A 24,631-nucleotide genomic window follows, 5' to 3' on the forward strand; every position below is an offset into this window, starting at 1 on the left:
TGCGGCAAGTCGGTCAGAAGTGAACATAAAGGGACAGGAAGTGCATTGATTTCAGCCTAAATTAACGCCTTGTGACGTAGAATACGTGGGTAACTGGGGATAAAAGCAGCTGGGTGGTGTTAAAATTGTGTGTGAAGTGAACAGCGCGGAGCTGTGGTTGAGAAAAAAAACACAGGAGGAGAAGTGTTTGGGATTTTTTTTACGACGCCGTTTTATTTTGAAATCACGTGGATGGTGGGTTTTTTTCAGTAAACTTGACGCCGAACGTAGTAGCTCACCTTGGCTCTGTGTGTGGCATTATGTGGAAAAATTGGAGTGGTCTGCCTCTGCGTGTCCTGGGTGTTTTGCTAAATCTGTATTTCCTTCTTGTGACAGGGCTGCGGCTTGAGAACGCTGCTGTGCGAGTATTCAGTGCCTTAAATCGCAACAGCTATCTCCTTTCACCCAGTCACTCCGTTTAAAAGCCCCCAAACTTGCTGTTTTACACAGGTGTGAATCACTGCTCGTGGTTTGTTATTGATTAGTCAGTGTTTGAGTCGGCAGCGCGTGATGTTGCTCGGGGCTTCAGCAGCTCTTTGTAGCAAACTAGCCTCCATTCAAAAAAATCTGGCACTTCAATATTTATTAATTCTTCTGAAAGTGCGCATGCTCAAGAACACTGTTTCTTTCTCACTTTTTTGTGGTCAGTGTAGCATCCACCTACGAGCACTTTTATTCCCATTTTTGTGTAGAAAGACAACCCTGTATGTTCAGGACCACCACCACCCCTCTCCCCCCATTTATTAAAAAAAAAAAAAAGATTTTCGTCATACCGTTGTGAGCAACATGGAGTAAAATGCGAGATTTTCTGAACGGACTCATGCTACACGCAACGGAAAAAGGCAGCTACGCTGTCTGCATTACGCCTTCCCCTTGCTCGGACATTTCTGCATAACCTGCTTGGCAAAGAATCCAATATGACATCATGCGTGAGAAGAAAAGCACTGATAATGTTACATAATCACAACTGAGCTTAAATTGGTGGGCTTGATTTGTATGTCAGTGTGGTTGCCAAATGGATAAACTTTACTGTCCCTGTGTTGTATGTTTGGATTTCTGTAGCACCAGTTGCTAATTACTAGTTGAGATGAAAATGGTGTGTACCTACAAAACGGCAAGATTTATTGTACTGCTCTGAGCTAAAAATGATGCTGGATTCCAGGGCATCTGGGGACAGCTGTGGCTGCTGACTTTGCTACAAAAACAACAGTGTTGTTAGTTAATCCTTCCAAGACAGCATTTCTGGAAGCAAACTGGAGCTTGGGACAGTGCACTGGTTCAGTATTTTTTTTTTTTTTTTTTTTGGGGGGGGGATAGTCACTGATTATCTAAATCCACTTGTTCCTTCAAACGTTTCATGTTATTTCCTTTTACTAAATGACTGAATTGGGGTTCAGTTTTTCATTGTAAACATGTGTTTCTGCTCCTGCTGAAGTGAAACATGTTTCTAGGAAATACTAATGGATCACAGTCATAAATTATTGCTCATCATGAGTCAAGCTGGGTAAAGCAGTTTGCTTCATAGTTTCGATTTTACACGTCTCATATGGTCATGTCTCGCTTTGTAGTGAAAGGGTCAGATTTTTGGCATTCCCTGGAAAGGCTTCATGTTAAAGCCTTGGGGCTGTGACTGTGGTTGTTTATTATAATCTTCTCTTCCCCCTGTGCTTCACCTTGTGAAGGGTGCGCAGGGGACACAACAGTGCAGCACTGGGTCTTCCAGCAGTCAGTGGTGTTCTCCGTGCCTGCATCAATCACTCACTCACTCCCAAGAGGAGCAGAGGCAGCTCCTGTCAGTTATAGGATAAATAAATAAGATAAGATAAGATAACCTTTATTAGTCCCACACGTGGGAAATTTGTTTTGTCACAGCAGGAAGTGGACAGTGCAAAAGTTATGAGGCAAAAATTAGAATACAATAAGAATAAATACAGTACACAACTGTACAGAATATGAAATGCATGAAAGCACAGCTTAATATTTTTGAAGCAGAAAGCTGTTTGTGTTGCTGTAAATATTAACTAAAGCCTCCTTTTGAAAGGATTCCCATTAATCTCATGTAGTTTAACGTGTGTCATGATCAGGGCTTAAAGTAGACTTTGGAACCTAAGATCCATGTTGTGCTGGAGCAGAGGAAAATGACTGAGTTCTGGTGTTCTTGTTTCATTTGTCGATTGTCCATTTAATAGCTGCACCTCTGACGTTTACTTCTCAAGCGACCAGCAGATAATTCATAAAGGTATCGCACAAATGATGGAAAAATAATAATTGTTTCATATCTGTTGCTTTGTTGTTCACATAATTATTTAGTTTTAGTTAATTTAGTCAATTCTGTTCAAGTGCAATCTTGAGTCAGTCCATATCTCCTTCCAATGAGCAAATTCTTTTTGTAATTTTTTTATTTTTTTTTTTAAAGGTGGCTTTAAGCAATTGTTCTCCTGGCTTTACAGAATTAGTATACTCCCAGTATCTCAATCTAACTATTTTCTGAGCAGCGTGTTGTTGTTTTGTTTTGGGGGTTTTTTGGTTTGTTTTTTTTGCCTTCTTGTTTGTTAATTTATAAAGGGTTGAACCTGTTTAGTGTATACACATAATGAACAATTTACGCACTTTGTTACTAGCAGCATTTTGGAAAAACACATGAAAATGACAAAGATAACAGTTTGGCATATCTTCGCATGGTGTCCAGTGTCTTCTTAAAAAAAAATTGAGGAATCTGGACAAGTGCAGGACAAAAGAAGTAGCAGAAAGTACAGCAGTATCTAAAAATTGCGATTAAGAAATCAGAGAAAGTCCAGCAACGACCTGAGACACGCCCTGAGAAATGCATTTGTGCCTTCAGTTGACCCCTCTGTTCACCAAAGCTTATCAGAAATGGTCTACAAGGCACATTGTGGAACATTCAGTCATGGACTGGCCTCCTCAGAGCCCAGACCTCAACGTTACTGAAGCAGTGTCCTAGCAAACATTACCCGTTGAATAACTGTTAGTATTTCTATGTTTATTCATGGTTGGAAAACAGTTCCAAAATGAAACTTGAGTTCAGTGTTGCCTAGATGTTATTTGACTTTCTAGTAAGAGAAAATTTCTGTTCGCTAATTATTTTCTGCTATCTTTGTATTAATTAGAATAAAATGAAATGTGAAAAAAAGTTTCTCAGTAGATTGAATTTAAAAAATAGAAAAGTAGCCTATAATGCTTTCATAAATGTGGAGGAGATCATTTTAAGAGTCTGTGTCAGCATACCACAAATTAAATACAATTTAAATGTAGCTAATACTAGTCTGTATGCTTTCTTCCCTTTTTTTTTAACCTAATAACACAAAATCATATGTGATCAACTCCTGTAAATACAGTGTATAATAGATATGAATATGCTTTGAAATCGTAATGTCACATTTTTAAAAATTCAAATTTTCATGTCAGTAAACTCTGTTTTAAATTCTAATGGTTTAGGAGGCCATGCTCTTGGTAACACCCACATGCTCAGTAAGGATACGGTAATCAATACTGCAAATCCTAATTTTGAATTTTGAACAGCTTTGACAAAAATCAATAGGAACACTTCAGATTAACTACAATTTCCAGAGAGCCCTGACGGTGCTCAGGACACCCGATAACTAGCTGAGAGCAGCACCTGTTGAGCCCATGATTCAGTGGTGAAACTCAGCCTCAGTGTGTGTGTGTGTGTGTGTGTGTGTGTGTGTGTGTGTGTGTGTCAGTTCACCTCTCCCACTTGTACAAAGTAGATTTTACTCTTGGTCTTGAATAAACCTTTGATTATGAATAATTCATTACCTTAATGTGTAATTCTCCTGCAGTGGCAACAAACAAACAAAAGAAAAGGGTGGAGTGCCCACTACGGGTCAGGGACGAGTTCCTGCCCCAAGTGGAGTTTAAGTATCTCAGAGTCTTTTTCACGAGTGACGGGAGAAGGGAGTGGGAGATCGACAGTCGGATTGGTGCTGCAGCTGTAGTGATGCGGACGCTGTACTGGTTTGTCGTGGTGAAGAGAGAGTTGAGTGTAAAAGCACTGTACCGGTCGATCTACGTCCCTACCCTCACCTATGGTCACGAGCTGTGGGTAGTGACGGAGATCGCAGAAATTGACTTCCTCCGAAGGGTGCCTGGCCTCTCCCTTACTGATGGGGTGATAAGTTCAGCCATCCGCGGGGTCCTCAGAGTAGAGTTGCTGCTCTTCCACATCGAAAGGAGCCAGTTTAGGTGGTTCGGGCATCTGATAAGGATGCCTCCTGGGTGAAGTGTTCCGGGCATGTCTCACCAGGAGGAGGCCTCGGGGCAGACCGAGGACACCCTGGAGAGATTATATCTCGCAGCTGGCCTGGTGTTCCTCCGGACAAGTTATATATATATATATATATATATATATATATATATATATATATATATATATATATATATATATATATATATATTCTGGACCTCACAGAAGACAGAAGGGCCAGCGTGTCTAAAACAGCCATTAGAGAAGCATTGTGGGAAGTAGCTGTAGGTTCACTTATTGTCATATTATTAAGTGATGACAAGCAATGAAGTCGAAACACATGTTCAGGAACATTATTGTTGACTACAGCTGTAATGCAGTTTTATCCAGAACAACTTACCAAGCTCCTGATGTCTGCCAGTGTATCAAGCATAAACAAAACCATCATTATCACCATTATGCTGTAATTCCTGTTAGTTTGTAATGGATCCCTGTAGATTAGCATCACTCCTATCGGGCCTGATGTTCAAGCAGGAGCATAATGGCCTCACTGTGGCATTGATAGGCACTAAGCCCAAATAGCTTTCACTGGCTTTGCCACGGGAGAGGGAGAGAACATGTTGAGTGGAGCTCAAAAGGCAAGGCACCTGGTTCTTAACACGTACAGTAAACATTTATGCAGCATGCAGAGTCTCAGTGGGTGTTATGAAGTCCCACGTTGTGCTGCTATGTTATAAAATGGCATAGTTTTTGCTACGTCCTTTTCACAGGTTCCTCTGTTCAGCAAGGGCAGTGAAGCCAGCGAGGACAACATTGATATTCATGCTTCCTGTTCTTAAGGGAGTCCCCAGTGGGCACCTTGTCACTCAGGTGCCAGTCACTAGTGTCCTTGGTAGCAGGTGAAGTGTTCCAGGTTAAGAAGTCAAAATGTATTTAAACAAGTGTAGAATTCTTCATCAGGCTGGACCTTTTTGAGTTTAAATGGAAATCTTTTTATAAATAGTATGTTAATCATGTAAGCATTACATCTGTTTGTCAGTAAGTTACACGACTGAAACTCTGACTCTCTTCCAGTGTTTCCTCGATTGGTTGGGGATGAGAGACACTCACCCCCAACCAGTCAAGGCAAATGGTGGCACCTGCTGAGGCTTTTTCTGCTGGAGGTTTCTTCCTGTTAAAAGCGAGTTTTTCCTTCCTACTGTTGCCAAAAGCTTGCTCGTTGGGGTTTTCTCTGTATTATTGTACGATCCTTACCTTACAATATTTAAGCGCTGTTTTGCTTGGTGCAAAATAACTAAATCATTGAATTAATATATGCCTTCTAAGCATTCATTAGGCTTTGTTTAAATTATTATTTTTTAATTATTATCATGAATTTGCTTTGGTGTACTTTGGTAAAACACTCTGTCACTGATGATAGGTGTTTGAATTCATCTTAGAGTGTAACTGTTTAGGAGCAAAAGCCCACACATGGTCACTTGACAAGATCAGCCATACAAAAACCCTTGTTGAATTGAAAAAGTAGCAAAATGGTTGGTTGGTATCAAACTGACTGGCGAGAAATAACCAGTGCTCCTTACATGTCCACAGAATTTTGCAGAGCTCTGAACAGCCTGTAAACCCATTCATATCTACTGGTTTTGCCAGTGATCTTAACTGGATGAGTGATTTTTGTTTATTCCAGTTTGCTGCAAGTGGGCTGTGCATTTTATTTTATTATTATTTTTTTAAACTAACTTTTAAACTACCATGGAAAAGAAGGATTACATATTAAGGCTCACTTAAAAAATGCAGTCACAACTAATAAACAAATACCATGCAGATAGCAAAAGGACATTTGTTACTTGAGATGTAAACCAAGAAGATATTTTCTGGTAGAGTTTTTTGGTAATCAGAGTTGTGATTTGCGCAATTTCAAACTGGGCAGTAGCACTCTAAATAAAGATGACATCTGACATACCACTAGAGCTGGGAGTCCCCAGACACCCCACAATAATATGATATTGTGATATTTATTTATTATTTTTAAACATTTTGCTTCTTGCTGACTATTGCAGTAAAATATATTGCAATTTACTATCTTTTTTTGTAACTGCAAATTATGAAGTTTGAAACTTAACTTTTACCAAGACCTGTGTTATCCTGTGCAATAGGTTTATGTCAAATTTACTGCAAAATGAGCTTTTCAACTGTATCAAAACTGTTACTAAAACCTGCTGTAAATATTGATATAAGACCGAGTCAGTCTGTGATTGCATGTGGTGAAGTTGATAGTTATTGGCAGTCTGTTTAATGAACTCTCTCTCTGTTATATATACATCCACACACACACACACGTGTGTGTGTGTGTGTGTGTGTGTGTGTGTGTGTGTGTGTGTGTGTGTGTGTGTGTGTGTGTGTGTGTGTGTGTGTGTGTGTGTGTGTGTGTGTGTGTGTGTGTGTGTGTGTGTTGTGTCTACATAGACAGAATTTCACTTGCGTGATAGCGCCATTTGGTTGCTCTGAATTCCCATTGTCAGCTGTGTCCATCATTGGGTGGTTTTTCGGTCGTGTTGATTTCATGTAAGTTATCTCAGTGCTACATGAGATGAGCTCTCTTTTCACAGTACTCCAAGACCATTTTAATTTATTTAATAAAATATCGATGTTTGGTGTCTCACCATCAATACGATATTGCCATTCAAACACTGCAGTACTATGCTGTATCGATTTTTTTTTCTCCCACCCTTACGCTGTAATTGTAGAAGTCTCAACCAACACCAAACACACCACTTATAAAGAAATGTATATATATTTTATATTTATACATTGCATCATACTATTACGTTTCAAGCTTTTTGTTGGTGGTTTTACACTGTTTTGTCGACTTAAATGATCACCAATGACTTGGTTTTAGTGTGTATTTTTAAGTAACAAGACTATAACTACTTGCTTCTGGCGAGCCACTGCAGTTCAAGTTTGAAATAGGAAACAGTCATTTCCTATCCTCTACACTGGCTACAGTATATAATACTGAAATTGCACTGGAACAGATCGCTTCCCAATGTAATATATCATCAAACTCCTCGCGCCTGACAAATCCCTTTTTTTTTTTTTCTTCTTTTTCTTAACTCTAAGCAACTACAGCAGTAATAAATAAGATTCTTCACTTATAAAGCTCACGTATGTATTATGCACATCCTACTTTAGGTCCAAGCACTGACGTGTGCAAGGATGTGTATACACACACACACACACACACGTATGTGTTGATGAGGGTGACAGTATTCTAGGTAGTCATGCAGTAGAAGACCCTCTGTTGGCCCTGATCATCAATCAGGACAAACAGGGCTTCCCCCAGCCACAGAGACGCTAGCTTGAATGTCAAAACTGCCATCAGCAAACAGATTTCCTCCCCACCAGCGGCCAGCCTAACACGACAGGAGTGGAAATTGACTTTCATCCTTGTTAATGAAAGGATACACTCACCCTGTGTGGGTGTGCGGGTATGGGTGTGGGTGTGTGTGGGTGTCTCTGCGTGTATACGCAGGGAAAACATGTTGGCAGAAAAGCGTGCAAGTGTGCTTTGTGAATGCCGTATGCTCGGGTGTTATGCATGCAGTGCGTGCGTGCGTGTGTGTGTGTATGGGAATTGGAGCATGTGTGCTCTCTCTGCGAGCTGTTAGGCCATCGGCCGAGCTGCAGCCCTCTTCTGGAGGGGGTTGGATGCCATCAGTGACCCCGGAGGCAAGCGTATGGGCCCAGCTTGGGTTTCTGTGAGGTGGAGAGAAACCTCTGGTTTCTGTGACCCCTGAGGAGAGAGCAGCCTGTGAGGCAGAAGGCCTGTCAGCTGCAGTTCTCATTCACAAATCACCTACACAGAGGGAGAGCACAAAATGTACCCACATTCACCTTTCTGGCAGTTTTTAATTCAACCATCAAGGTTATGTGTTCCTGTGTGCTGCAAGGAACCATACACACTATTGTGTGTAAGTTTTTTTTTTTTTTTTTTTTTTCCTTCAAGCAGCCTGCTTTACAAGAAATAAACAGATTAGTGTAATTGGGGCTTGCGAGTCTTTCTAAAGTTGGTCCCATTGCTACCATCTTGGAGTACAGGTGTAGACGGCTGCAGTTCTGCTCCACAGCCTCGGTGAGCTCAGTGCAGAGAGGTGGAACAGATTCCACCTGTTGCAGGTTGGTTAGAGTTGCCCTCCCACTCACAGCGGAATAGCAGAACAGAAGGAGCACCTTTCCCTGCTGCAATAGAGACTGTATTTTTTATTTATTTTTTTTAAATGGATATATTTACCATGGCCTCCTAAACTGGCTTTCGGGCTCCATGTTTTGAAACCTAAACCTTAACATTTTGTCTGCCCTCATGGTGGGGTGGTGTTTTGTTGCTAAGGTGACCAGAGTGTGAAGTGCAAAGAGTGTTAATTGTATCAATGACCTATGCAATGCATAGACATGTATTCATGGTAGTTATTGCAAAAAAATAAGTAAAAAGAGTTTCACTTGCCAGAACTGGATGACAAACTATTTGGATGGCCTGCATTTCACAGCAAGTATTTGTTAAATAATTCGATTAAATGATCTAAAAGGCAACAACAGCACAAACATTGAGGAAAGGTCCAGTTCAATTACTTAAATTAGTGATGGTGAGGCCAAGCAGACAGGGATTGGATACAGCTGACTGTGTATGTATATTTATTATTATTTAAAATGGCAGTGCCTCTAAACTTATGCCTTAATTAGTAGCAGAATGCCAGTCAAGCATCAGTTGATAGTAGATATTCTGATGATAACTATAGATTTTTTTTTTTTTTTTTTTTGGAACGAGTGCAGAAAGGTAAAGACGTCCAGGAACACCACAGCAAGATACAAGAGTTGTCAGCAGTAGGGCTGTTCGATATAGCGATATATATCGGATGACGATATAAAAACGTCTATCGTTTCATTTTACGCTGTCGTTTGTTTCGTGGTTTCGCAAAATAAACTGTTTACGGCAATATTGTTTTCATCATTTTGATGGACACTGTAGTGGCTATATTCATTTCTTAAAGTTCTCTCTTTCTCTTATATTTAATATACGTAATATACACTACGGACGGACAAGCGCCTGTTTTTATGCGTTGTGGTTAGCAACAACGACGGTAACAGCATCGCGTGTCCGCTTGTTTATGTTCCACATAAACCTTTCACAATAAAGCTCAAGATCCTGTTGAGACTTTTCAAAATAAACTGAATCACGTGAAAGAGTTTACGGATGAGAAGCAAAAAAGAGCCGCCAGGTGCTAAAAAATAAACCTTAGACTCAAACTTTAGAACAGGCTTTTCCCCGCAGCACGCCGTGTAATAAATACTCACAAAGAAAACGGCGGGCGTTACAGCTTATGTCTAGAAATGTATAGTTTCATGCATCGGTTAAAACACTCGACTCCAGCTACATGACGCGCAGCTGCAAACACTTCACGCAAGTCGAGCTGCCCGAGATTCACAGAATTTACAGAAAATGTTACATTTTTGTGATTTATATCGTTATCGGGATGATAGAATTGTTATATATGAGATTTTGGTCATATTGCACAGCCCTAGTCAGCAGTATTTTTTTTTTTAATCTAATTCAATTTGTCTTATTGGTGTTTTTAAAGACTGCAGGATGGTCTGTTTTTACTTTTTTTTTTTTTTTAGTTAAGTGCGAGGGTGGTCATGCCACTGGCCTTCAGCATCAAGCCCACTGTGTTATATTTAAAAAAACAAAACAAACCCCCCACCTTTATCTAGTTGTTATGAGGGGGGACCAAAGAGACCAAAACCATGTTTGTGCCAGCCTGTAATACCCATTATCCAAATCAATACCCATTTTGGGTATTGATTTCCTTTTGGATGCAGCCTCAAGTGGCCATTTTAGGAACTGAAGTTTTTAGCACTTCCACTTTGGCTTAATTTTTCAGCTCTGGAGCTTGCGCATCATTCATCTTGTTTTTTCTTTCCTAGTTTCATCTGGCTACAAAATCAAATGGTTTCAAAATGACGTCACTGGTGTGAGATGTAATAACTTTTAAGTCCAATAGTCATTCTCTTATTTGTGTATCAGTCTTGTTCATGGGCCTGCAGGTAAGTCACAGCTATCAGAGCCTTTTCATTTAGAGAGGACCAAAACTGTAAAGTGTCAAAATTCACCACAACACCAAAACAGTGATGTGAAAGATGCTGAACTGCTTTATGAAGCTGAGGGTGGAGAGTAACTTTCTGTGGGTTTGTGACGTGTAATGCATTACACTGCCACCTGATTCATTAGTCGTTTAAAATGATTGATTCTAGCAGCCTTAAAGTGGATACATGCTGCATTGTGTGTGTATGGTATTTAGGGTTGCATCACACTGTCTCCCTCTGCTCTGCATGCTCCTGTTGACATGTCATTGTTGTTAAAGGCTGTGATTTTCTGTGATCCCCATGGTAGTAGCTTCTGTGTTATGTTGCTTTAGTTGTGTCGGTGGCTTTGTTCCTCGGTACTACTCTTATATCTGATCGTGCAGCACTGGTAGATAGCATGGTTTCACACAGCTACTGCTGACTCAGCTGGTACCCACAGGTAGACCTCGAGATCGTTCGTGGCCACGTCCCAGTTATTGCTTTAATTCAGAAGTGTTTGTCAGTTGTTACTGCTGCCTACAGTAACAGCAGTTTCTCGCGCCACTCTGTGTGTTGACAGTATAGATTCCTGAACAAGCAGGCTCTTTGGCAGGTTGCCTCAGCCCTGTCTGTTGATTCACTGTTGGTGAAATAAGAGCACATATGGCTGCTCTCTCTCTGCATTACGTCACATTGAGATCCAGGCAGATTGGTTTGCATTTACTGCCCAGCTTGAGGGGAAAAAAAACCTCATTGTATTGGGATTGGTTTGATCTGAGCTGTGCTTTCTCCAAAAATTGGCACGCTGTTTTTGAAATGAACTGCGCCTTAATGAGCTGGATGCACAAAAGGTCAGCAAATTATTTATTCACTTATTTATTTAGACTTGAAATAAAAACAGGCTAGGATGTACTTTTGTGTTCCATATCCTGCTTAACCCAGCAGACAACCTAGCCAGATGCACCAGGCTCTACTGTGTTAGTATTGATCCATCTGAGTTATATCACATCGCACAGAGTTGCTGCCTGCTGCACGCATTCACTCCCCTGTGAAGACTTTGCACGCGGTTGTTATCAGCTATTCACTGGTTTCCATTAGTTTCCTGATTTAGCTCTTTTCATGCACTGAGGCTCCGTGCGCTGTCACGGCTTTGGTACTCAGAATGATTTGGTTTGAAACATCTTTATGGCACCTATGCCTCGGCCACATTCACTTCTTTAAAAGCCAAGCTGCCCTTAATAGAATTTAATGTAGAAATCTATAACAAGATCTACTTTAACATTCAACAATCTTTTTTTTTTTCGTAAATCAGTTTTGATAATCTTACAGTACTGAAAATGTGTAAAGTTCTTCTCTGACAAAATGTGACATTGAAGAAATACATGAAGAAATATCATCCCTGTATGGTGAATAGGGTTTTTTTTTTCTCTTCAAGAATTCAACGATCCAAATATGACCTTGCTTCATACATATGTGTCAATATCTTTTAATTGGTTTTGCTTAATTGGTAAGGTGAAGAGATGGATCTGTGTCCATCATCTTTCTCATTCTAAAATGGTTTTCCACGTGACTGAAGGCAGTCAGAAAACTGTATAATGTTCATTTTAATGGGGGATTGTGCCATGTGTGGAGTTTTTCAGCACCATCAGAACTGTAACAAACTAATCCCTCCTGCTTTTCTCTCTTATCTATTATACATTAATATTTTAGCTGCTATGACTGTGAAACAGAATAAAAACTCTTAAATCTATTATTGTGAACCTTAAAATAGTCAACAGCCCCAACACCAAATTCTTAAAGTACTGTAGACTAATCACTACTATGAATGTATGGCAACCTTTCTGTCTTTAAGGCAGCAGAACAAATTCTGTCCACTGATGAACATGTTGGACTCGGCTAAGCACAAAATTAATCATTTATCACAGTAGAAAGTCTTTTGTGAGATTTCCACATTTACAGCTGTAAGTAATCTTACATTTATTTTTATTAAAATACTTTTTCTTCTATAAATCGTTTGGGGTAAAAAAAGAAAGAAAGTTGGATATAATTTTGCATTGCCCAATAGATATATTCAAATCATACATATTTAAAAAAAAAAAAAAAAAAAAAAAAAAAAAAAAAGGGAAGCCAATATGAATGTACCTTAAACCGACAGTGGGTGACTTCTCCGGTCAAATTCTACAAACGTGTATGGAAGATTTTCCCTTTCTTATAACCTCATTAAATTGTTAGATGAGTTTATGATGTTAATCATTAGTTTCAAGACTTCTTGAATGACATTACTCCATCAATCCTTTATATGCAGTCTATAGCAGAAGTAGTTTCTTTTAACAATCAGTATTAATTCTCTGTATTTCCATTTATTGTAGTTGCAACAACAGGGCTGCAACAATTCAAGTATTTTGAATAATTTTATTATTAAAAAAAAATTATCGACACAAAGTCTTTGCTTTGATGGTTCGATTAATGCACGGCTCTGTAGTGCACCATGGAACCATGATCAGTGGTGAGTGTTTCACCCACATTTGTGACTAAAAACAGACCTGCAATACAAATGTTTTTAGGAGCAGCGTGTGGATAAAACATTTGACCACATTAAGCCCAATTTTATAGAAAAAAAAAAACTGATAAAACAACAGAAGTGATGATGATGATGCTGGTTTAACGTGGCATCCAAAACAGCAGCACTGTTCCTGTAACCTCCATCAAAACTTTACTGGGGGGGAAAAAGCTAGTGCATCCTTCATCAAAGCACCTGATCAACAAACTCCAATGTGAAGAAAAGAAAACTTTGTAGCTGCTCCATCCACCGCCGTTTGTTTTACACAGCAAAAATTCTACAGTAAGGCTACATTAAAACATGCAGATTGACTGTTACTATAGTCTGACATCATGTTTTAATGATACAGCTTGCTGAAGGCTGACGGCAGCAGTCCTATTTTACATGGAAGTGAACAGCGGTGAGTCTAAATTTGGAGGTCAGGGGATTAAAAGTGAAATGATATAAAACAGTGTCTCAATTAAATATACATACATAGAGATATCTGTCTCAGACAGAAAAGCATTTTTCACAAGGCAGTAAAAATGTACATGGGTCAGTAAAACTTTGAGCCACTGACCTAGAGCTGGGCGATAGAACGATAACGATATGTATCGCGATATAACTTTTACTCGATAGAGAAATTAAGCTATCGCGATAGACCTCGCCGCTCTTGTCCTCTTAAAAAAAAAAAAAAAAAAAAAAAAGGTCAGCCAATCCAAATTAAGTAGCGCAGAGCCGAACCAATCACAGCCGCAGCGTCACGTCGCGTGACTTGTTACGTACAGCACAAGTGCCAAGCCGCACGTGTGTTTGTTTGGGAAGCAGCCAGCGGGTAATGGAGCCAGCGCGTAATGGAGGAAATGAGTGTGCCGACTAGAAAAATCAACTGAGCGTGACCGAAGAGAAAACAGATGATGGTTCCAATGCCGGAGAGATTGTTGAACGGAAGAGCCAAAGAAGTTCCGTAGTGTGAAGGTATTTCGGCTATTTCAAGTCTGACAAAAAAACAGAGTAGCGTGCACTGTAAATTGTGCCGAAAGCAAGTCTGGAAATACAATAAACTGGTGCATGCGTCACACTGTGCGCCACGTTATTGTTTCGGTGAAATGAATTTCTACAATACTGTTACTGTTAATTCTACTCTCTGCAGTGTTTAAATGCTTACATATACACACAGTTACTGTCCCTCCACACATACGACTCGGTTCTGCTTCTATGCCCCAGCTTTGTTTACTTTTTCCCACCGAGGCTTCTAGACTTCTGATTGGCCAACATTTCTAGCGCCACCTGCTGCTTTGGCATGTTCATAGCAGCGTTTTCATTCATTTCTGCCTTTATGTGTGGACGGGATTATTTTTTAAAACGAAAACGGAAAATCTCCGTTTTCAAAAATACCCGTGTACGTGTGGACGTAGCCTCAGTCTCTGACTGGAAGCGCTAATTCGTCATTCGGCTTTTGTCAGACTAAAGTAACTGTTAAAACTGTTTGAAAAGCTCACCTATACAACAAGGAGAGATTGAGAATTTCCTTTTAGTTCTCAGTTTATTTGATATTGACAAAAGTTAGTCAGTTTTGTCTGTTCTTCTGTAAAACAAACTAAGATTTATTTTTAGAATTAATATTTTGTTTCTAAGTGGAATTGACAATTTAGTCTGTTTTGTTTGTTCTATTTTGAAACTTAAACGCTTTAGCGGCTGCCTTTTGTGTAGTTTGCAATATTTGCCTTTATTTATCTGAAAAAGTCTCATGTTCCTTAAGTACATCTACCCTGTTGAACTTATTATGAGAAATAAATATTTAAATCAAAACAAGCTGCTGATTATTTCACATTTTACTTGTGAGCAACGGCACATTTAAATCTTACAAATATAGTTATTTGGCTTATATCGTGATAGATATCGTTATCGCCTGAAATGAAAAAAAACATATCGTTAGCTTCATAGCATAATTGCCTAAGTCATTGACTTAGTCAAATGACTTAGGCAATTATGCTATGAAGCTAACGATATCGTGATATGAAAAAATCTCATATCGCCCAGCTCTACACTGACCTCAGGTTTGGACATTGAGTTATTGTTAATTAATGTCTACATGATCATAACATCTTGTTTTCAGCAGCACAAAAACTTCACATCAAAGCACAGGGCAAACCTCAGAGTGCTGATATGTTTGCTTCTCTTTATTGCAGCCACCACATTCTCCCTGAAACGCTACAGACTCAAACTCATTCACTTCCACACTTTAACACAGAGGAACACATGTACAAAACCTCAAAGCCTTCCAAGAAGACAGAATAATGTTACGGGTTTTTTTTTTTCTTTTTTCTTTTTTTAAATCCCTTAATTTAGATGGGACATTGTCAGCTTTATTATTTCTCTAAAAGCAGTTGAGTTTTCTTGGCTGTGTGTTTGGGATCATCGTCTTGCTGAAACGTCCACCCTCATTTCACCTTCACCATCCTGGTAGATGGCATGACTTAATCACAAATGTCTTTGTACATTTTTACATTCATCCTTTTTTTACTTATATGAAATGTGCCAATGCCGTATGCTGAAAAAAAGGATCCCCACACGACAAGGGCGTAGATTTGGTTTTGGCATTGGTGGGGGACGGATGATTCAGCCACCGAACCCTGCCCCGTTTCTTTTTTTTTCTTCTTTTTCCCTTTTTGTCTTTGCTTCTTGATTTAAAAAAAAAAAAAGAAAAAAGAAAAAAAAAAGAGAAACATACTTACTTACATATGCTATTCTACATGCTTTTAAACCATTTAAAATTACAATTCATAGTTTTATATGTGAATTATATAATGTTATTACTATTAAACAAATGACTAAGTATTTTAGACTTTAGTTTACTTCAGTCATATTCCATATATATCAGGTATCATACAAAAATAAAAATAGCTTCAAATAAGTCATTACAATAAAAGAATATGACTTTAAGGACTTAACAACATTACTTCAGTTATACTACACCAACATCTCTTACACATTAGCACTAGGGGAACACTGAATGACCTGTTGGGTTTTGTCCATAAACTACTCATCTAAGATTACCACAAAGTAAAAGATCTCTCAGCAAAATTATGCAACATTTTAGGCACTATTGCCCCGATCAAATCAGTGAGCTGGGATTTCTTATTCTAAACATGAACTATTACAGCAACAGACATGGACTACTGGTGCCCCACACTACAACCAATGTCCACTATGTGAAGGAGCCAAACACATGCCTGCTCCTCTCGTTAACTGAGATAAACTGCTGACATATTTGTTTTACATCTATACTGTCCAGTCTCTCCTGGTGGACATGGCAACACGTTATTCATAGTGAAATACAATTTTAGACTGATGTGGGCCAACGCCTAAAACGATGTGTCCGGAGTTTGCTGTTCTCGTCGGCTCAGATATTTGAAGTTTACTCAGCTACATTCTCGCCTGAAAATATGTTAAACGTTTATTTTGCGACCCAGAAAGCGTAATAAGAGTAATACTAAAACTAAGTAGCTGCAGTAGTAGTAGCCATTGTTGGAAACTGGAATTGGCTGAGCCAATCTGGGATATGGTTTTTCAATTTTGTTGCCCGGGTGGAAAAACGGGAGAAATTCGGGAGAATGGTGACACCGGGAGATTATCGGGAGGGGCACTGAAATTTGGGATTCTCCCGAAAAACTCGGGAGGGTTGGCATTTATGGCCTAGCATAGCCTGTAACGTTATTATGACGGACACATTTCATGAGTGAACTTGACTTTAAGTGACTTACAGGTTTCTTTGAAAAATACTTTCTTGTATCCAGGTTCTTCCTTTCTTGCTGCCATCCTCCTCTCCTCCCTGCAGGCAGTGTTGCCAACTCCTCAGTAAGGAAAATCGCTATTGGCTGTCCTAAAAGTCGCTAGAAGTCGCCAAATGACGTCATCACCTAATTTGCATAATTCGTCATGCTAATGTAATTGTAACCTACGTTGTTGGAGAGAGAAATAACATTGTGGAAGAGACGGAGTAAAAAAACGTCCTAAATGCAGTTAGAATTTATTTAGAACTACAAATTAAATTTCTTTTAGCAATTATTGTTTTTTAATGTCACAATTCCAACCCTGCTCCTTTATCCGGGCCTGGACCGGCAAAAGTGACCCGAAATAGGCACTCTGGTTGAGTTACTTTGTGTGTGTGTTTATAAGTAGTTTTAAACCTTGTGATCCACAAAACAGCATAACAGTAAAGGAAGAACTGACTGCGTTACAGTCAGTGCGGGAGCAGCGTTTGGACGCACAGGTGTGAACGTCTCCTGCCCCGATAGCAGCTGGGGGAGGACTATAAGATAAGATAACCTTTATTAGTCCCACACGTGGGAAATTTGTTTTGTCACAGCAGGAAGTGGACAGTGCAAAAGTTAAGCAAAAATTAGAATACAATAAGAATAAATACAGTACACAACTGTACAGAATAGAATAAAATAAAATACTATATACAGTAGAATAAAATAGAATAAAATATACAATAAGATAAAAATAGAATACAAATGCTATATACAACTGAGTAAAAATACAACGATGCCAGAAAGCCTCCGCTTGTGAGTGCTTTGGCACGGGTGAGGTGCCCACGGCAGCACCGCTGCTTGTTGAGAGTAAGAGCGATACGCGGTTTCACGTCAAAAAGTCGTCATAAATAAGTCTCCAATAATACCAGAAAAAGTCGCCAGATTTGTCTTTAGTCGCTTTTTAGGAAAAAAAAAAAGTCGCTAAGGGGGTCTGAAAACTCGCTAAATATAGCGACAAAGTCGCTAAGTTGGCAACACTGCCTGCAGGTCCTCGCAGCGCAGGATTGCCGCTGCTAAAACTAAACAGAGCTCCCTGAAAGGCACAGCCAATCACATTGGCCATATTTGTCACACGAGGACTCCAGTAGAGAAGTAATTTAACTCTTTCTGCACCGCTGGGTGAATGAGACGTTGACAGATCGTTTTTTTCTTTCTATCGGTTTTGTTTTTCTTTACTCGAAGAGATCAAATTATTGGTGGGGACATATCCCTTCCGTCCATGCCAAATCTACGCCCTTGCCACACGATGATGTTCCCACCTCCAAACTTCATTGTTGGTATGGTGTTTTTGGGGTGATATACAGTGCCTTTTATTGAACTCCAAAAAGTTCAGTTTTAGCCTTATCTCATCAGACTATGTTCTCGCAGTATTTCACAGGCTTTTCTTGTCTAAATGTTTTCCAGCAATCTTTTTCATGCTTTTTTTTTTTTTTCTTCAACAGTGAAGTCCTACGTGGTGAGTGTGCATATAGGACATGGCAGTTAAATTCATTATCGTTTTCTCTGAAAATTTTTACCTGCTGATTCCAGGTCTTTCTGTAGCTCCACACAAGTGATCCTTGGCTCTTGGACAACTCTTGTGATAATTCTTTTCACTTCTCATTCTGAAATCTTGGAGAACCTGGTTGTGGCTCGTTTATGCTGAAATAATGTTCTTTACTTCTGGATTATGGCCCCAGCAGTAGTCACTGGAACCTTCGGTAGTTTAGAAGTTCTTCTGTAACCAATGCCATTAATATGTTTTGCACCAATAAGGTCTTGAGAGAGCGCATTGGTTTTAACCATCATGAAATCTGTCTTGTGTGACACCTTGGTAATGAGACACCTTTTTATAGTGACCAGTTGGAACTGAACCAGCCGATATTAATTTGCACTAAGTGGCAGGATTACTTTCTAATTACTGATCTTTTTTAGCTGGTGTCATGACTTTCCATGCCTTTTTGCACCTCCCTTTCTTCATGTGGTCATGCTGTATAGTCACCTACAGTGTTTGCCATTATATTGGTAGGGAGTTTTTAAAAGAGCAGAGCTGGAAACCACAAATTCAAATCTTTTCCTGATGTCATCATTTATATATAAAGTGTGCCCTGCTGGGGGTCTGTGTGGATTTCCTGCTAGAGGACTGACATTTTCTCTGTTGAATTTCTCACACGTAGGAGCAAAAACGAAACAATTCCTTTCATTCGGAAAATGCTCATAAGTGGCTCAGCAGATAGAATGAATCCCACCTATTTATGTCCACATAAAAATGATTCACACAGTCTCATGAGATGTAAGCTACCTTATTTGACTGCAGGTGTAGCCATTAGGAGTATGCCTGTGTTATCAGAATCAATGAGGGTATGCAAATAGTGTCACAGTTTCAGTCAGCGACCAAACCAAAAGCCACATTCACACCCTGAAGCCAAAAACTCTCGCAGAAACAACCTAACTTAGATGTGGGGACAAATATAGCAGGCAGCTGGTCATTCTGCCTATAATTAGCATTTCCTCTCTCCATTTTCAGCTTGTTTTCTCATCACTTGCACAATGCCTCCCATTTTTTTGTGTCAAACTCCTTGTTCCTGATTTGGCTTGCTGCTGCTCTAAATATGATTTACTAACTTTTCTGTAAATGAGCCTTTTGTTCCTGGGCTTCTGCAAATATTAACACATTTTTAATAGAGAGTGTACCTTTTAGCTATATGATATACATTGAGGTTAATGAAGTTAACAGAGCAAAAAAAAAGTTATTTGAGTCCTTTCCTCTGCTGTTTTTAAAATCTAAGGCCACAAAGTACTGACTTTTATTAACCAGCACTGATGGCCAGGAAGGTGCTGCAGCATCAGAGTCTGACACAACTTCCAGCAGCCTGTAAGCAGTTTTTTTCCCTTGCTCTAAATAGGGCTTTGGTGGTGGCCCACCCATATAGATCAACAAACATAGCAGGATTGAACAGAACTGTTAAGAGAATTGTTCACACTGTGGTTGTCTGTGCCGCACATCTGTCAATGCAAATCAGCTTCCTATAGACTTTGACATGGATAATCAAGTAAAAGTAAAAAGTAAAACAAATATAACTTAACAATATTGTCCATATAAGCATCAGTAAAAAATGATTAAAAGATACTACAACAATTACTTCATGAAAATATCCCAAGAATTGTGACACACTGCAGGTCTCTGTCAGACAATTACATTGGAATATATAGTTTTTGATTCACAGGCTGGCAAGTTCAGAAGGTCACTAAAGAGTGTTTCCAATTATAATTGTCTTACTGTATGTGCGTGCTTTCTGTTGTCTGTGTTGGTACTTTGGAACAGCAGAAACCAATCCAGGCTTTCCACTAGTTTGACATTTGGGGGAAATTTGGCTTTGCTTTCTAGCTGAGAGTTGCATAACTGTAAAGCCCCCATTTCGATTCCAGCTCATGACCTCTGTTGCTTGCCATGCTTCTGTCTAACTCCCCTTGTTTCCTCTGAATTTTCCATGGGAAATTGGAGAAAATGACAATAAATAATTGGATAACAATACTGTGAATGCTTAATCAGCATTCACACTAATAACAAAGTCGGTATGATAAGGGGCGCATCTGAATTTCAACTTCCAATTTTGTGTAATATATTGAGATATTTGTATATTAGAGCTCTTTGTATTATTAGAGCTATTTTGTAATATTTTGTAGTATATTGTAATATTTTATATTGGTACTTTAACTTGTTCGTAACTGTCTTGAGCAACTGTGACCACATAATTGTCTCTGGGATTAATAAAGTATATTGTGGATCTGAAAATAGGAAATTGGAATGTCATGGTTACCATAGTACAGTGTTTCCCAACCACTGTGCTGCGGCACATAGGTGTGCTGTGAGAAATGATCAGGTGTGCCGTGGAATATTATCTGGTTCCTGATTAGTAGTCTAAGGCTACGTTCACACTGCAGGTCTTAATGCTCAATTCAGATTCTTTTGATCAAATCCGATTTTTTTTGTCTGCTTGTTGACACTACAAATAAAATGTGACAGCAAACGCGCTCTAGTGTGAACCCTCAAAGCGGCCCGCATGCGCAAAAGAAGATGTCACACACAACGCGCTCTGTTTAGATCCAGACCAAACAGTATTGCTTGACTGATGGCTGTTAATATAAAGACTTGTTTTGGACTTTACGTTTCACAATTTTGCTTTAAGTTATAAAGTTATTTTGTTATTTACATATGGCCTAATAATTATCCTTATTGCTGTTTTGAGAGGAGCGGTGCTTCAAAGGATAGTTGCAGATTTCTGTCAGAGTCTGCAGATTATACAGTACAAATAAAATGTTCACGTTTTGCATTGTCTTCCCAACAGTTTCACTGGATGACCAGGAAGCGTTCACAATGTCTTCTCCGGCGCTGATAATTGGCATCTGTCTTGTGTCAGTGACGTAAAAGACAGATATAATGCGACATGACTATTCAAACAGCAGTCGTTTACTAAAACATCAGATACGTATCTGATTCAGTACCACATACGAAAGTGACCCAGATCAGATTTGAAAATATCAGATTTGTGCCGTTCACACTGTCATACCATGATCGGATATGGGTCGCATAGGGTCAAAAAAGTCGGATTTGATGCACTTTTGCCTGCAGTGTGAACATAGCCTGAGCGACCGCATGAGTAACGGGCAGAACAATTTCATTCTTCCACTAGAGGGCAGTACAACTACTTGCTCTAATGAAATGGGTTGCCAACTGCCAATAAAACGGAAGAAGACGAAGAAGAAATTACATAATGGTCATGCTGTGAGTGAAACGATGCAGGGCGTGATAGCAATGGATAAATATCTAAAAAGAAAAAGTAGTCAATCGGACCTGGGTCCTGGAGAAAATCTGACTCAGATGAAAGCCCTAGCTTGAGTAGTGGTCAGAAGAAAGCAAAAAAGCTATACTGGGGACAAACTGAGCCAATTCCGCTAAACCTGGTGCGCGGGGGAAATGATCAATATGCTTTTTGGGACACTTTTGTTTGGCGGTGTGCCGTGTGATTTTTCTAATGTGAAATATGTGCCGTGGCTCCAAAAAGTTAGGAAACACTGCCATAGGACATGTCACAAAAACCCTCTATCTTAGTTGTTGTGGTCTTCTTCTTTTGGCTGTTCCTGTGAAGGGTTAGTACAGTAGATCTTCTGCCTCCATCTGGGCCTTCACCAATCTGACATGGAGTTATTCTGATCCACACATTGATTTGGCAAAAACTTTACGGTGTGTGCCCTTCTCGACAGAGCCTTCCCTGTTTATTTAGACTTGGGGCTTGCACAAGACATACACTGTTTTATAGCCTTTCATATGGCTGGGTTTTCTTTTAATGTTAGAGTTATACTAGAACATTAGCAAGAAGTATAAATCTATGAAAGGCGTTAAATTTAATAAAACGTGTCATGCTGAATGCTCAAATAAAAATAAAATGCTTGGCATATCAAAATGTATCATACGTGTGAAATTTGGATTGTGTATTACAGTCACGTTGCTTTGGTGAAAAGTGAAAATCTAAATTATTGCTCCTTAACCTCCTAAGACCCGAACGCTTTCATGGCATGCATTTTCAATTTCTCTTTGCTATTTGCCCTGATTGGGACCTGATGATTTTTTTTTGTGTGTGTTGTTTTGTTTAACTTGATTTTTGTATAAGAGGAAATTTGTTTTAAATTTCGATAAAACAGTGGCAGTATAATGTCCGCGTAAGTGGATAACAGGCTCTTGTAAAGCAAAATTTAGTATTTTGGTCTAGACAACCCAAAATATGATGTCCATATATGTGGACGCCAGGTCCTAGGAGGTTAAATACAGAAATGTTCCTCCTTGCTACATAAAGCCACATTTGTACACACATGGAATTAGTATGTTATTGGAACATTTGGAACTAGAGTCAAAATCAGCACCACCCACCACAGCTGAGCTCTGCACAACATCTGTCAACATGGACTGCTGTTGACGAGTCAGGTCATACAGTAACTGGAGCTCTTTTTGGAGCTCAGGTGACCATTTATCTCCATGGACTCTTTACACTGTGGCAGTCCAACTTAACCCATGTTGGTCACATGGCTATTTTCATTGGCCATTAGGGCAGGTTGAGGTTGAGAGGGGCATCTGTGTCCTCCTGCTTGGCGGGTGTATGGTGGGGGTTGGGTGGGGGATCTCTGGTCTGTCTGTGGCTCACTGTCTTGTAATGGCTGGTAGACTGTACTGTCTGTACTCTAAGATCATACAGCTGTGCTTTACATCAAATATGAAGCACAATTTTAAATTGGCTGTGATGATGCTTTTAAGCGATCATTATGTACCACAAACTGACTCTGTAAAGACTACTCCATAGTGTGGCAGGCGTAGCAGTGACAGATTCTGCTTCCTGTGGTGTTTTAAGGCCATATGGGAAACCTTCGACTGCTGGGATTCTAAGGAGCACCCTGCCTGTGTTTTCTCTCTGGTGACAGGTGGCACAGTGCCTCAAAACTCCCTCTATGGCTCGGCAGGATGGAGCCAGAACTGACCCAAGCTTGGATGCTGCTACTGACAGTCTACCGCAACGCAACGAAAGTTAGACCAATATATGTTTTTGTCAATACTGGCCTTTTAGGTAAAATCGAATATTGATCAATGGTCATCACACTCATCCAATTTGAAGATTTACTTGACAAGTCCAAAACCAGCCATAATTGATATACTCCCTTATGTCTTATTTTGGGGAAAAGCTAAAACTCCAGCACAATATGCAAATAAGCCCTCCCCAAAAAACAAAACAAAACTGAAATCTTTTAAAGGCTTGTCACCAGTGTTGGTCAAGTTACTTGAAAAAAGTAATCAGTAACTAATTACCGATTACTTCCCCAAAAAAGTAATCCCGTTACTTTACTGATTACTTATTTTCAATAGTAATTAATTACTTAGTTACTTAGTTACTTTTTAAAAACACGATTTACAACCTGAATAGGTGATAAAGTGATAGATCTTTCAGCCCAATTCTACTTTTTCTGCATAATCCATCATACAAAATGTAATCAAATGGAAAAGTCTCTTTTTAAAACTTGTTTTATTAGTTTTAATCTTTTAACTTTATGCATCAAGCAAAAATGTAATTATATGCAACATTCTCTGACTTGAATAAATTAGTTTAACATTAAAACTTATTTTCTGCACATTCCAGCACATAAAATATTTTTTGTGTGTGTTTACACTCACTCTTTCAAATAGATGCAAGTAAAACACAGCAGAAAATAAATAAAGTCAAAGACTCAGCGGTCCTGTTGCTCTATTTTCACCTATAAAGCAGGAGTAGGGCAGGCGGAGGTTTACCCTGGTGCAGGTGTGCCGCGGTCAGTTGAAGAATCCGCGAGTTTCTCTGTGAGTTTCGTCGTTGCGCACTCGGTGCTTGCTCGGAAGTTTAGGGGTTTTTTTCGCTGTAAAAAGAAGTTTTCTTCCCACGCACAACGGACGCTAATGTGTTTGTCACTTTTTATGGAATCAAACTCAAAGTAAGGTCAGTACTTCCACGCTTTAAACGCTGCACGCTCATACTCTCTCCCGCACTCGATATATGATCCACTGTTGATCTGCACACAGCTGTTGTCACTAACGGCGCACTCGCTTACGTCACTGTCATGAGACATTCTCGCAAAAAAATCACGGTTTTAGTAACGCAGTAATGCAGCGTTCCTACGGGAAAGTAATGGTAATCTAATTACCGTTTTTGCAATAGTAATCCCTTACTTTACTCGTTACCCGAAAAAGTAATCAGATTACAGTAACGCGTTACAAGTAACGCGATACTGCCCATCTCTGGTTGTCACATAAGAGGGCTCTAAGGAAAAAAATGCATCTTTTCTAAATATTTTGTACTCATAGCTTGACAATATAATGACAATAACAATAAAGTA

At 39.4% G+C, this 24,631-nt stretch overlaps 1 protein-coding gene across 3 annotated transcripts in view; it reads left to right on the forward strand.

Annotated features, from left to right (window-relative positions):
* hivep3a (HIVEP zinc finger 3a) overlaps positions 1 to 24,631 on the forward strand; it is a 57,131-nt gene that overhangs the window by 916 nt on the left and 31,584 nt on the right. The window lies entirely within an intron of this gene.

This window comes from Copadichromis virginalis, linkage group LG22 (genome assembly GCF_057382275.1).
Source record: "Copadichromis virginalis isolate Kocher_CV1m ecotype Utaka linkage group LG22, C_Virginalis_male_GT1.1, whole genome shotgun sequence".
NCBI lineage: Eukaryota > Metazoa > Chordata > Actinopteri > Cichliformes > Cichlidae > Copadichromis > Copadichromis virginalis.